General features: G+C 42.0%; 1 long non-coding RNA gene across 1 annotated transcript in view; it reads left to right on the top strand.

The window, feature by feature from the left end:
* The window catches only part of LOC133558821 (uncharacterized), a 48,645-nt gene that overhangs the window by 33,653 nt on the left and 501 nt on the right, over positions 1-14,491 (top strand). The gene's annotated exons all lie outside the window — the stretch shown is intronic.

The raw sequence follows: 14,491 nt of genomic DNA, 5'->3' as shown, positions 1-14,491 counted from the left end.
CTTTGAGGACTGCCTGGTTGGCGACATTGACCTTGCTGTGGTCACAATGTTTCTAAAAATACCATTCACCCAGGTTTTACTGGCCTCATTGGTCACACTTCATATGACAGTTTTTGAAACATAACTCCAAAAATACACATACAAAATGTCTAATAATGCCTGACGAAATTTATCTTTGTGAGTTTTACTGAAAAAAAAAAAATGGTAAGGTTTGCAAAAACAAAAAGTGATTTTTTTACCCAATTTGACAGCAATGTACTTAGAACCCTGAGATAATCCGCAAAAATTGTACATCACATTATTGCTTGAGGACTGCCTGGTCGGCGAAATTGACCTTGCTGTGGTCACAATGTTTCTAAAAAAAACATTCACCCAGTAAAAAATATCTTTACTTTGAAGAGCCTTGTATATGTCTGTCTCAATTGTTCAATTTCACACAAAAAAATAAAGGCAATTGAATCCAACGTTTAGTCCATTGCAGTCCAGAATGCAAGAATGCCTTTCACAAAATTGTCAGTGTGTGTGTTAGCATGGAGGAGTGGTTAAGGCCATGGACTAGAAATCCATTGGGTTCTCCCCGCGGAGGCTCAAAGCCTGCTGGTAATACATCTGCTTTTAAAGGACTACACAACTCGTACATGAAATCACCGTGAGGAGATAGGCAGGTCTGAGCTGTAGTCTTTCCTGTGGTCACAGGTTTGAGAAGAAACCGATGAATCACAAAAAAATAGTAGTATGTTTGAAGAGTTTTACACGTCTGTCTATATAATGAAAAAAAAGTGCTGACAACATTAAATCCATGGCAGGCCAAAGTGTTTGATAGCCCTTAGCGCACAGAACCTGAAACCTTTCATCATGGCCGAAAGGATAATTTGATGGACTACAAATCCCTTGGGGTTCTCCCCGCGCAGGTTAAAATCCTGTTGGTAACGCATCTTTTTTTCCAAGATGGCGCTGCTGTAGTGACTGCTGTAGGCAGGAGCTCTGTGCTCTTGTGTCATCCTTTTGTGTTTCCCTCTTGTTTTCATGTCTTATTATATTTTTTTGCCTTTTGGTCCGGGACCCTTTGGGACTGTGTGACAAGGGGTGGCACTTTCGTGACCTCTGTGGTGCTTTTTTTGTGGACTTCTGGATCTGCCTCCCGGGAGCCTTTTGGCTATGGAGACCAGCTGCTGGGTGTCTGCTACACCAGAGTATGTTTGGATGTACTGGAGGAGATGCGGATGAAGGGACAGGGCTGCGGAGCTAGCACTGAGCGCTGGGACGGAGAGGCTTTGCGGTGTCTTGGCTGGGTGAGCAGGTGTCGGACACCTCAGTCACCTTGGACGTATCCTCGCTCATCCATTCGGACTGGACACTGGCCGAGAGTGGAGTCGGCTGTCTTGGTTGCTTTGTTGGGTCTGCTTCTGTCTCTGACCATGCTCCCTCCTCCCCAGCAGACGATGGCGTGGAACACCGCAGAGGCCACCACAGTGGATATGTTTCTTTTACTTTTTATTCATAGCTGTATGTAGAAGTGTCTGGTTGTATCTGCTGCTTTAATGTCTTTAATGTCCTATGTGTTCTTTGATGTTTCCCTCTTACACACATGGAAGAGGGATGTGTACCATGGTTATGAGTTGTTTTTTTATTTTTTTAATTTATTTGTTTTTTTCCCTTGGCCTCAGTCTGCACCTCCTCTCCAGGGCCCAGGCAAAGACCGATTTTTAAAATTTTATTTTAATCTTCTATTTTTTTCTCCCCCCCCTCCCCCCCTTTGTTTACCTTTATCTCATCTTTTTTGTAAGGGGCGCTGGAAGCCGGCAGACCCGTCAGCGATCTTGTTCTGTCTCCCTGTAATGTTTGTCTAATCTTGAATGGGATTGTGCTGAAAATTTTAATTTTCCTGAAGGAACTCTCCTGACGGAATAGATAAAGTACTATCTAATCTAATCTAATCTAAGTGTCTGGTTGTATCTGCTGCTTTAATGTCTTTAATGTCCTATGTGTTCTTTCATGTTTGATGTTTCCCTCTTACACACATGTAAGAGGGGTGTGTACTATGGCTATGAGTTGTTGTTTTTTCCCCTTGGCCTCAGTCTGCACCCCCTCTCAAGGGCCCAGGCTTAGACTGATTTTTTTTAAATCTTCTATTTTTTTCTCCCCCCTTGTTTACCTGCATCTCATCTTTTTTTGTAAGGGGCGCTGGAAGCCGGCAGACCCGTCAGCAATCCTGTTCTGTCTCCCTTTAATGTTCGTCTGATCTTGAATGGGATTGTGCTGAAAATTGTAATTTTCCTGAAGGAACTCTCCTGACGGAGTAAATAAAGTACTATCTAATCTAATCTAATCTGTGTTTTAAGTACTACGCAAGTCGTACATGTGATCACTGCAAAAGGATGTGCTGGTCATTGAGTTTAAGTGGACCATGTTCCGTGCCCCTATAGCAGGGGCGCTCACACTTTTTCTGCAGGCGAGCTACTTTTCAATTGACCAAGTCGAGGAGATCTACCTCATTCCTATTTATAATTTATATTTATTTATTTATGAAAGAGACATTTTTGTTAACAAGTTAATGGTGTTTAATGATAATACAAGCATGTTTAACACACATAGATTCCTTTATTTCATGAAGACAAGAATATAAGTTGGTGTATCTGATTCTGATGACTTGCATTCATTGGAATTAGACAGTGGAGTTGATAACGTCCGCATTTTCAAATGGAGGAAAAAAAAAGTTCTCCTTTCTGTCCAATACCACATGAAAATGGTTGGATTTGGCATCTCATTTGTCCAACTTGCATACTCGTTTTTAAACACTTTGTTACGAGAGTAGCATATGTGTGTGGCCCTTTAATGTCTGGCAGCAGGTGAGTGACGTCAGTGAGTGTGCGGGTGGGCAAGCAAGTGAGAAAGCAGTCGTTGAGGGCGGGGGAGAAATACATTGGCATCAAACTCCGTAGCTTGCTAGCTTGTGCACGCTAGCTTTCTGAGACTCTTATTTTGTTAGCACAGGCAGGATGAAACAGGTATTTTATGGTGAAGACAGGAACTGTGCTGTCGGTCTTTAGAATTTTGACAGTAGGTACGGAGTCTCTAGAAATAAAATGTGTTTCTCTGCGTCCGCCCTGTTAGTGATTTTTTTCTTAAATATGAGCTCGCAGCAGCCAGCGTCATCTCACAAGATCCTCGGGTGCCGAGAATGTCAAACAACTGACGAAAGTGAAGTCTTGGTATGATTGATGATTGCTAATTTTTATGTCTATTTTTTAATGCCTGGCTTGAGATCGACTGACACACCCTCCGAGATCGACCAGTCGATCGCGATCGACGTAATGCCCACCCCTGCCCTATAGTGTTTGATAGCCCTTTGCGCAGACAGCCTGAAACATTATACCATATAAATTGAATGCAGACTGCGCGATAGCCTTTCACAGAAATGTCTTGACCTTGACGGAGACTTCTACAGACTACAAATCCCTTGGGGTTCCCCCCGCGCAGGTTCAAATCCGTCATCTGTGTTTGAAGTACTACGCAAGTCGTACATGTGATCACTGCAAAAGGATGTGCTGGTCTGACTTTCAGTCTTTTCTGTGGTCACAGGGTTGAGAAGAAACCAAAGAAACAGTAAAAATAGACGTATGTTTAAAGAGTCTTACACATGTCTGTCTAAATAATGATAAACAAGTGAAGACAACGCTCAATTCATGGCAGGTTAAAGTGTTTGATAGCCCTTTGCGCAGACAGCCTGAAACATTATACCTTGGAAATTGAATGCAGACTGCGAGATAGCCTTTCACAGAAATGTCTTGACCTTGCTCTGGTCACAATGCTTCTAAAGTAACCATGTACCTGTTAAAAAATAGTATTACTTTGAAAAAACCTTCTACATGCCTGTTTCAATTGATCAATTTCACACAACGCCATGACCGCCACAATCAGACAGTCCGATACCCCATAGTCTCTGAGCACTACCCACAGGACTTCCAGGGGACACGGTTGAATGCCTTCTCCAAGTCCACAAAGCACATGTAGACTGGTTGGGCAAACTCCTATGCACACTCAAGGACCCTGCCGAGAGTGAAAAACTGGTCTACTCTTCTATGACCAGAATGAAAACCACACTGTTCTTCCTGGACCTGAGATTCGATTTCCCGGCATAGCTTTTTCTCCAGTCCTAATGAATAGACATTACCGGGAAGGCTGAGGGGTGTGATCCCACAGTAGTTGGAACACACCCTCCGGTTCCCCTTCATAGAGAGAGGAACAACCACCTCAGTCTGCCAATCCAGAGGTACCGCCCCCGATGTCCACGCGATGTTGCAGAGTATGGTCAACCAAGACAGCCCCACAGCCTCCAGAGCCTTAAGGAACTCCGGGCAGATCTTTTCCAACCCTGGGCCTTGCTGCCGTGGAGCGTTTTAACTACCTTGGCAACCTCATCCCCAGAAAAAGGAGAGCCCACCACAGATTCCCAGGCACTGCTTCCTCATAGGAGGACGCGTTGGTGGGATTGAGCAAGTCTTTGAAGTATTCCCTCCACTGATCCACAACAGCCGCAGTAGAGGTCAAAAGCACACCATCCTCACCATACACGACATTGACAGTGCACTGCTTCTCCCCCCTCAGGCGGCGGATGGTGGACCAGAATTTTCCTCCATGACCGCTGAAGCCGCACTTCGCTTGGCCTGTCGGTACCTGGCCGCTGCCTCTGGAGTCCCATGAGCCAAAAGGACCCGATAGGGCTCTTTTTTCAGCTTGACGGCATCCCTCACTGCTGGTGTCCACCAGCGGGTTCTAGGATTACCGCCGCAGCCACAGCTCCAAATAGCCTCCTCGACTATAGGGTTACGGAACATGGTCCACTCAAACTCAATGACCAGCACATCCTTTTGCAATGATCGCTTGGACGACCTGCGTAGTACTTAAAACACAGATGCGTCACCAACAGGATTTGAACCTGCGCGGGGAGATCCCCAAGGGATTTGTAGTCCATCGAATTATCCTTTGGGCCATGATAAAATGTTTCAGGTTGTGTGCGCTAAGGGCTATTAAACACTTTGGCCTGCCATGGATTTAATGTTGTCTTCACATTTTTTTCATTATATAAACAGACATGTGTAAAACTCTTCAAACATACTACTATTTTTAGTGATTCATTGGTTTCTTCTCAAACCTGTGACCACAGGAAAGACTACAGCTCAGACCTGCCCATCTCCTCGCGGTGATCTCATGTAAGAGCTGTGTAATCCTTCAAAAACAGATGTATTACCAGCAGGCCTTGAACCTCCGCGGGGAGAACCCAATGGATTTCTAGTCCATGGCCTTAACGACTCCGCCATGATAACACACACACTGACAATTTTGTGAAAGGCACTCTTGCATTCTGGACTGCAATGGACTAAACGTTGGATTCAATTGCCTTTATTTTTTTTGTGTGAAATTGAAAAATTGAGACGGACATACAGTATGTAAGGCTCTTTAAAGTAGAAATATTTTTTACTGGGTAAATGGTATTTTTAGAAACATTGTGACCACAGCAAGGTCAATGTCGCCAGCCAGGCAGTCCTCAAGCAATAATGTGATGTACAATTTTTTCGCATTATCTCAGGATTCTAAGTACATTACTGTCAAATTGGGTAAAACATTACTTTTTGTTTTTGCAAACCTTACCAAATGTTTTTTTTCCAATAAAACTCACAAATATACATTTCTTCAGGCATTATTAGAGATTTTACATGTGTATTTTTGGAGATATGTTTCAAAAACTATCATATTGAGTGTAACCAATATGAGGCCAGTAAAACCTAATTATTGTATTTGTGAACCTTTCCAAAATACCCGATTCTGGTAAAACTCACATAAATTCAACAGGCTTTTTTAGACGGATTTAATTTTTGGTTTTGCAGTTATGTTTATAAACCTTTCATATTTAGTATGACAGTTATACTGTTATATTGAATACAAAAACTAACTTATGTCTTTGCAAACCTTACAAAAGATCATTTTTCTAGTACAACTATTAAAGATACATATCTCTAGGCAATGTGAGTGTGAATGTTGTCTGTCTATCTGTGTTGGCCCTGCGATGAGGTGGCGACTTGTCCAGGGTGTACCCCGCCTTCCGCCCGATTGTAGCTGAGATAGGCGCCAGCGCCCCCCGCGACTCCGAAAGGGAATAAGCGGTAGAAAATGGATGGATGGATGGATCTCTAGGCATTATTATAGGATTATGGATTATAGCTCGGCATTTAACACCATTATTCCTGATAGACTGGTGTCCAAACTGTCAGACCTGGGTCTCTCGAACTCCATCTGCATGTGGATTAAGGACTTCTTATCCAACCGCCCCCAGAGGGTGCAGTTGGGTCGCCACATGTCATCAAGCCTGCACCTCAGTACCGGCTCTCCACAAGGCTGCGTGCTGAGCCCCCTTCTCTACTCCATCTACACATACGACTGCACACCTGCCCACTCCAGCAACTCCATCATCAAATTTGCGGATGACACCACCGTAGTGGGGCTCATCTCGGAGGGAGACGAGGCTGCATATCGGGATGAGGTGGAGAAGCTGTCGGATTGGTGCAAAGTCAACAACCTGGCCCTGAACACCTCCAAGACCAAGGAGCTGGTCATAGACTTCAGGAGGAAAAAAACGGACATCCTGTCCCTGATCATCAGTGGTGACTGTGTGGAGAGGGTCTCCGACTTCCGCTCCCTGGGAGTCCACCTGGCCAACGACCTATCCTGGAGCACCAACACCACGGCTACCATCAAGAAGGCACACCAGAGACTGCACTTCCTGAGAATACTCAGGAACAACCACCTCTCACAGGAACTGCTGGTGTCCTTCTACCGGTGCTCCATTGAGAGCATCCTGACCTACTGCATCTGCGTGTGGTTCAGCAGCTGCACGGCCGCAGAGAGAACGGCGCTCCAGAGAGTCATAAAGACCGCCCAGAAGTTAATCGGATGCCCCCTCCCCCCCCTGGCTGACCTGTACAGCTCCCGCTGTCTCAGGAAAGCACAGAGCATCCTGAAAGACCCATTCCACCCCGGGCACATCCACCTGGAACTGCTACCCTCAGGCAGACGCTACAGGGTGCTAAAAGCGAGCACCGATAGACTAAAAAATAGCTTTTACCCAAGAGCCATAGTAGCACTAAACAGGCACTGAGTGTCCATATGTCCATCATGTCCTCATGTGTAATGTTTAAATGTTTTTCTATTTTTTTGGACTACAATGTGAAATAATGTTTTATGTATGTATACATAGATACATCTGTCATCTCTATCTTTTTTTTTTTTATTTTTTATTTTTATTTTTTTTTTAATTTATACTACCATATTGTATATGCACCTCAGGAGGAGCTGCTCCAATTTCGTTGTTCTTTGAACCTGTTCATTGCAATAATGACAATAAAACTCTATTCTATTCTATTCTATTCTATTAGCCATTTTGCCTGTGTTGTTTGGACGTAATGTTTAAATACATTTGTATTGCTTTTTTCGCATTATCTCAGGTTTCTAAGAACAATATTGTCATATTGAGTAAAAAACTACTTTTTGCATTTGCAAAATTTTAAAAAGCATATGTTTCTAGTAAATCTCCCACTGATGCTGGAATATATTTTATTGCTTTTTATGCATTATCTCAGGATTCTTTTTTTATTTTTATTTTTTTATTTATTTTTTTTTTTTTTTTTTGTCCTGTCCAGTTTCTCGGGCAAATCATATAGTTGATGTAGATGCCCATATCGGCTGTTCAGATTTACTTTACAAAAGAGAAGTGTAGGATACTTCTCTTGTTGTCTTATTTGAATGTGACTTCATCAAATGTATTTATATCATCATTTGATGCAGCCGGGCCGGAGCAAGAGAAAAAAAGGAAGACAGAGGGGGAAATTGTGGGGATAACAAGGGGATTAGACAGAGAGACAAAAACAACAACAGCAAATACAACAATAACAACAACAACAATAGAACAACACCAGCACATACAGTATGTACAAATATGATCGTAAAAGTGATAGCAAATAAGCAGTTAGTGAAATAAATAATATAGTAATGACAATGACCAGTTTTACACTACAACTGGAGCAATACAAATACCAATAGAAAAAGCGCTATTGATCATGAACAAAACCAATAGTTTACCTCTATTATCAACAATAAAGTTGTTCAAATGCAACGATATGTATACATAATGATAGCTAGAAAGATAATTAAAAATAAATAAATAAATAAATGAAAAAAAAGAAAAATTGAAAAAAAAAGAAGAAGGAATACCGAAAGATGAAAGGGAAGAGAGAGAGGCAACCTATATTAATCTTGTAGATAGTTATAGTAAGATGGACGGACTTGGAGTATGTAGGTATGTAATGTATTTGTGTATGTATATATATATATATATATATATATATATATATATATATATATGTATATATATATATATACACACTACATACATACATACACACATACATATATACATGCATATACACATACATATACACACATGTACATACATACACATACATATACACACATATACATACATACACATACACATAACCATACATACACATACACATAAACATATATACATACACATATACACATATATACACATACACATATACATACATACACACACACACATACATATGCATACATACATACATACATATACATACCTACACACATACATACATACATACATACACACATACATACATATTCATACACATATATGTATATATACATTTACATAAGTACACGCATACATAAACATCTATACACATTCACATGTATAGACATACCTACACACACACACATATATATATACACACATACACATATATATATATACATACATACACATATATATACATAGACATACACACATACATATATATACATACATACATACATACACACATACATACATAAACATATACATATACATACACACATACATACACATGTATACCTACACACATACATACACATCTACTGTATATACATACATACATATCTACATATACACATACATACCTACTCATATACACATGTATACCCATATATGCATACACACATATACACATGCATGCATATACACACACATACATGTACATATATACACATCTATATATACATACACACGCCCACACATGTATACAAATATATATACATACATACACACCAATACACATACATATGTACATACATACATACACCCACATACACATGCATGCATGTACACATATATACATGCATGCATGTACACACATATATACACACACACACATATGCATACACATACATACATATACCGTACATACATACAAACAAAGGGCCTGGTCACCAACAGTATCCAGCGCCACCACACCCCGCAACCCATCATGCACGTCCAGGCCCCCCCGCCCACCACCCACCAGGCACCCCAACCGGCAAAAGGTCCCAGGGCCCAGCCCTGCGCCCAAAGCTGGCATGGAATCTCAGGACGTTATTGTCAAATTGGGTAAAAAATTACTTTTGGTTTTTATAAACCGTACCATATGTTTTTTCCAGTAAAACTAAAAATGATACATTTCTTCAGGCATTATTAGACATTTTGCATGTTTATTTTTGGAGTTATGTTTCAAAAACTGTCATATTGAGTGTGACCAGTGAGGCCAGCAAAATCTAATTTTTGTATTTGTGAACCTTTCCAAAATACCCAAAATACTCACATAAATTCAGTATACCAGACTTTTTTTTAGACAGATTTAATGTTTGGTTTTGGAGTTATGTTTATAAACCTTTCATATATGGTATGACAGTTGCACTGTTATATTGAATAAAAAAAACTAACTTGTGTCTTTGCAAACCTTACAAAAGATAATTGTTCTAGTACAATTCTCCCTGCCCACTGGGTGTGATTTTTCTTTGCCCTTATGTGGGTTCTTCCGAGCATGTCGTAGTCGTAATGGTTTGTACAGTCCTATGAGACATTTGTGATTTAGAGCTATATAAATAAACATTGATTGATTGATTGATTGATACAACTATTAAGGATACATATCTTTAGGCATTATTAGCCATTTTGCATGTGTTGTTTAGAAGTTACGTTTGAATAAATTTGTATTGCTTTTTTGTTTCGAGTAAAACTCCCAAAGATGCATTAATTCAGGCATTATTAGCCATTTTTCATGTGTGGTGTAGGAGTTTTGTTTAAATAACTGTCATATTGAGTGTTACAGTACACAATCATATTGAGTAAAACCTAATTTTTGTATTTGCAGAACTTTGAAAAACAACTGTATCTGGTAAAACTCACATGGATTCAACATCACAGGCATTTTTAGACATTTTGTACGTTTGGATCAGGAATTATGTTGGAATACAATTTTATTGCTTTTTTTTGCATTATCTAAGGATTATAAGTACATTACTGTCAAAATGGGTAAAAAATAACTTTTTGTTTTTGCAAACCTTACCAAATTTTTTTTTTCCGGAAAATCTCACAAAAATAAATTTCTTCAGGCATTATTAGACATTTTGCATGTGTATTTTTGGAGTTATGTTTCAAAAACTGTCATTTTGAGTGTGACCAATATGAGGCCAGTAAAACCTAATTTTTGTATTTGTGAACCTTTCCAAAATACCTGATTCTTTTAAAACTCACATAAATTCAATATGACAGGCTTTTTTTTTTAGACAGATTTCATGTTTGGTTTTGGGGTGAAGTTTATAAACCTTTCATTTTTAGTGTCAGAATCAGAATCAGATTCAGAATCAGAAAAGTTTTCAGTTGCCATTGTTTGAGAATGGGTTCACAAACTAGGAATTTTACTTGGCGCAATCGTGCAACATAAAAGACATATAACACAGAATAGAATAACATGAGCTGTAACTGAGCTATGAGAACCTGTTATTGTTCACGTGTCTCATGGCCGAGGGGAAACAACTTTTTAGATGGCAGGAGGCGTGGGTCTGGCTGGACCGTGGTTTCCTCCCTGAGGGAAGAGGGGAGAATATTTTTTGTCCAGGGTGAGAAGAGTCAGCTGTTATCCGACCCACACGCCTCCTGGTCCTGGAGGAGAACAGGTCCTGGAGGGGTGGAAGTTTGCAGCCAATCACCTTCTCAGCAGCACGTACCATGCGCTGCAATCAATGCTTGTCCCGGACTGTGGCGCCAGTGAACCACATGGTGATGGAGGAGGTGAGTAGAACTGCACCAGCATCTCAGTCGGCACTTTAAATTTTTTCGGTTGCCGCAGGAAGTACATCCTCTGCTGGGCCTTCTTGATGAGGGAGCTGATGGTCGGCTCCCACTTGAGGTCCTGGGTGGTGCCCAGGAAACGGATGGAATCTACAATGGAGACGGGGGTGGGAGAGTCAATGAGGTTGAGGGGGGATGGTGGGGCTGTGACTTTCCTGAAGTCCATGATCATCTCCACTGTTTTCTGGGCGTTCAGCTCCAGGTTGTTGAGGCTGCACAAGATTGGCAGCCGGTCCACCTCTTTCCTGTAGGCGGACTCATCGCCATCCGAGATGAGCCCGATGAGAGTAGTGTCATCGCAAACTTGAGCAGCTTCACCGACTGGTGACTGGAGGTGCAGCAAATTGTGTACAGGGAGAAGAGCCAGGGGGAAAGTACACAGCCCTGAGGGGTACCAGTGTTCGTGGTTCGACTATCCGAGACAATCTCCCCCAGCCGCACGTGCTGTCTTCTGTCCGTCAGGAAGTCATTGATCCACCTGCAGAGGGAGTCGGGTACGCTGAGCTGGTAGTGCTTGTCTCGTAGCAGTCCAGGGAGGATGGTGTTGAAGGCAGAGCTGAAGTCCACAAACAGGATCCTCGCGTAGGTTCCTGGGGAGTCCAGATAATCCAGGATGAAGTGGAGGGCCAGATTCACTGCATCATCCACAGACCTGTTGGTTCTGTAGGTGAACTGCAGTGGGTCCAGGAGGGGGGCGGTGATGTCTTCGAGGTGGGGCAGGACCAAGCGCTCAAAGGACTTCATGACCACAGACGTCAGCGCCACTGGCCTGTTGTCATTAAGTCCTGTGATCAGAGCTTTCTTGGGGACAGGGACGATGGTGGAGGTATTGAAACAGGACGGCACGCTGCATAGCTCCAGAGAGGTGTTAAAAATGTCAGTGAAGACAGGAGCCAGCTGATCCGCACAATGTCTCAAGGTGGAGGGGGAGACACCATCAGGCCCGGGGGCCTTCCGCGTGTTCAGCTTCAAGAACTGCCGGCGTACATCCTCCTCTCAGAGATGGAGAGGGCCTTTTGTGAGGTCCTGTGATGTTCTTGGAGTCCTTATAGACCTTGGAGTCCTTTAAGTCCTTTAATGTAGTGCTGGAGTGGGGGGGTGTTATGGTGGGGGTAGTAGAGCTTTTATGAGCTGAAGGCCGTTCGTGACAACACTAATGTGTGTTGAGGTTCTGAGCGAGAGTTCGGTCATTCAGGGCCTGGGGGGCTTTGGGTTTATAGTTTGTAAGGGCCCTTAATCCTCTCCGCACGGCTGCAGAGTCATTGGAGCGAAACTGTTCCTTAGGACGGTTAGAGTACACAGATTTAGCTTTCCGCATTTTCCTGTTGAAGTGGTACTTCGCTTCTCTGTAGGTATTCCGGTCCCCGCTCCTCCACGCAGTGTCTTTTTTCTTGCGCAGTCGTCGGAGCTTGGGTGTGAACCATGGCTTGTCGTTGTTATAACAAGCCCGGTGCACGTTGGAATGATGCGCGCCTCATTGAACTGTATGTATGAGGTCACAGTGTCCGTATACTCGTCCAGATTGCCTCCCAGTCTGTCATCTCCAAACATGCACGTAGCTCATTCACAGCTTCAGCATTGAAACAGTTAATGGTCCTCATAACAGGTTTAGCCAGTTTCAGTCTATGCCTGTATGAAGGGATTAATTGCACCATCACGTGATCTGATAGTCCAAGGGAAGCACGTGGGACTGCATGATATGCCTTGCTTACTGTGGTGTAACAGTGATCCAAAATGTTCTCCTCTCTGGTCGGGCATTTAATAAACTGCCTATACTTGGGTAATTCCTGGCTCAGATTTCCCTTGTTGAAGTCACCAAGCACGATAACAATAGAGTTCAGAAAAGACCGTTCCACGTGTAAGATCTGGTCTGCAAGCGTGCGCTGAGCCTCACGCACGTCCGCGCTGGGCGGTATGTAGGCAGCCACGAGAATGAATGAAACAATCTTACGCGGTGAGCAGTGTTGGGATATCACCGTCACGTCTGTACACCAGTTGCTGTTGATAAAGAAGCAGACTCCACCGCCTCTTTTTTTTTTGCCGCAGAGCCGCTCATTTCGGTCCGCGCGGAGAAGATGAAAGCCCTCCAGTTGAACCGCGCTGTCCAAGACACTCGCGCTCAGCCATTTCTCCGTGAAGCATAAAGCACAAAATGAGGAAAAGTCCTTGTTTCTTCTCATCAGCAACGCTAGCTCATCCATCTTGTTGGCAAGTGAGCGTACGTTGGAGAGGAAGGGCGTGCGTGATCCTCGTCTGCGGAGACGGACGAGGGAACCCGCTCTCTTTCCTCTTCGGTATGGTTTCCCTCTTTTGATGAAACAGTGGACCAAATCTGCAGCTGTAGCTAAAATGACTGGTAATAAGTCCGTAGAGGTGGTAGATCTGATGTTCAGTAGCTCTTCACGTGTGTAAAAGCAAACGAACACACTATTTACGCACAAAAACAAACAAAACAGCGCGCACGAGAGCACCGAGAGAGCCTTGATCTGCGCCAGTATGACAGTTATACTGTTATGTTATTTTTTCGCATTATCTCAGGATTCTAAGAACATTACTGTCATATTGAGCAAAAAACTATTTTATGCATTTGCAAGATTTAAAAAAGCATATGTTTCAAGTAAAACTCCCAAAGATGCATTATTTCAGGCATTATTAGCCATTTCTCATGTGTGGTGTAGGAGTTATGGTTAAATAACTGTCATATTGAGTGTTACAGTATACAGTCATATTGAGTAAAACCTAATTTTTGTATTTGCAAAACATAAAAAAACAACTGTATCTAGTAAAACTCACATGGATTCAATATCACGGGCATCTTTAGACAGTTTGCACGTTTGGATTAGAATATATGTTGGAATAAATTGTTTTTGTTTTGTTCGCATTATCCCAGGATTCTAAGACCAGTATTGTCAAATTAGGTAAAAAATAACTGTGTTTTTGCAAACCTTACCAAATGTTGTTGTTTTTTTCAGAAAATCTCACGAACATACATTTCTTCAGGCATTATTAGACATTTTGCATGTGTATTCTTGGAGTTATTTTTCAAAAACTGTAAAGTTGAGTGTGACCAATATGAGGCCAGTAAAACAACATTTTTGTATTTGTGAACCTTTCCAAAATACCTGATTCTGGTAAAACTCACATAAATTGAATATTGCAGGCTTTTTTTTAGACAGATTTCATGTTTGGTTTTGGGGTTATGTTTATAAACCTTTCATATTTAGTATGACAGTTATACTGTAATAT

This window comes from Nerophis ophidion, linkage group LG09 (genome assembly GCF_033978795.1).
Source record: "Nerophis ophidion isolate RoL-2023_Sa linkage group LG09, RoL_Noph_v1.0, whole genome shotgun sequence".
Lineage (NCBI taxonomy): Eukaryota > Metazoa > Chordata > Actinopteri > Syngnathiformes > Syngnathidae > Nerophis > Nerophis ophidion.
Note: the sequence above shows the minus strand (reverse complement) of the source record. Positions and strands in the feature narration are given on the sequence as shown.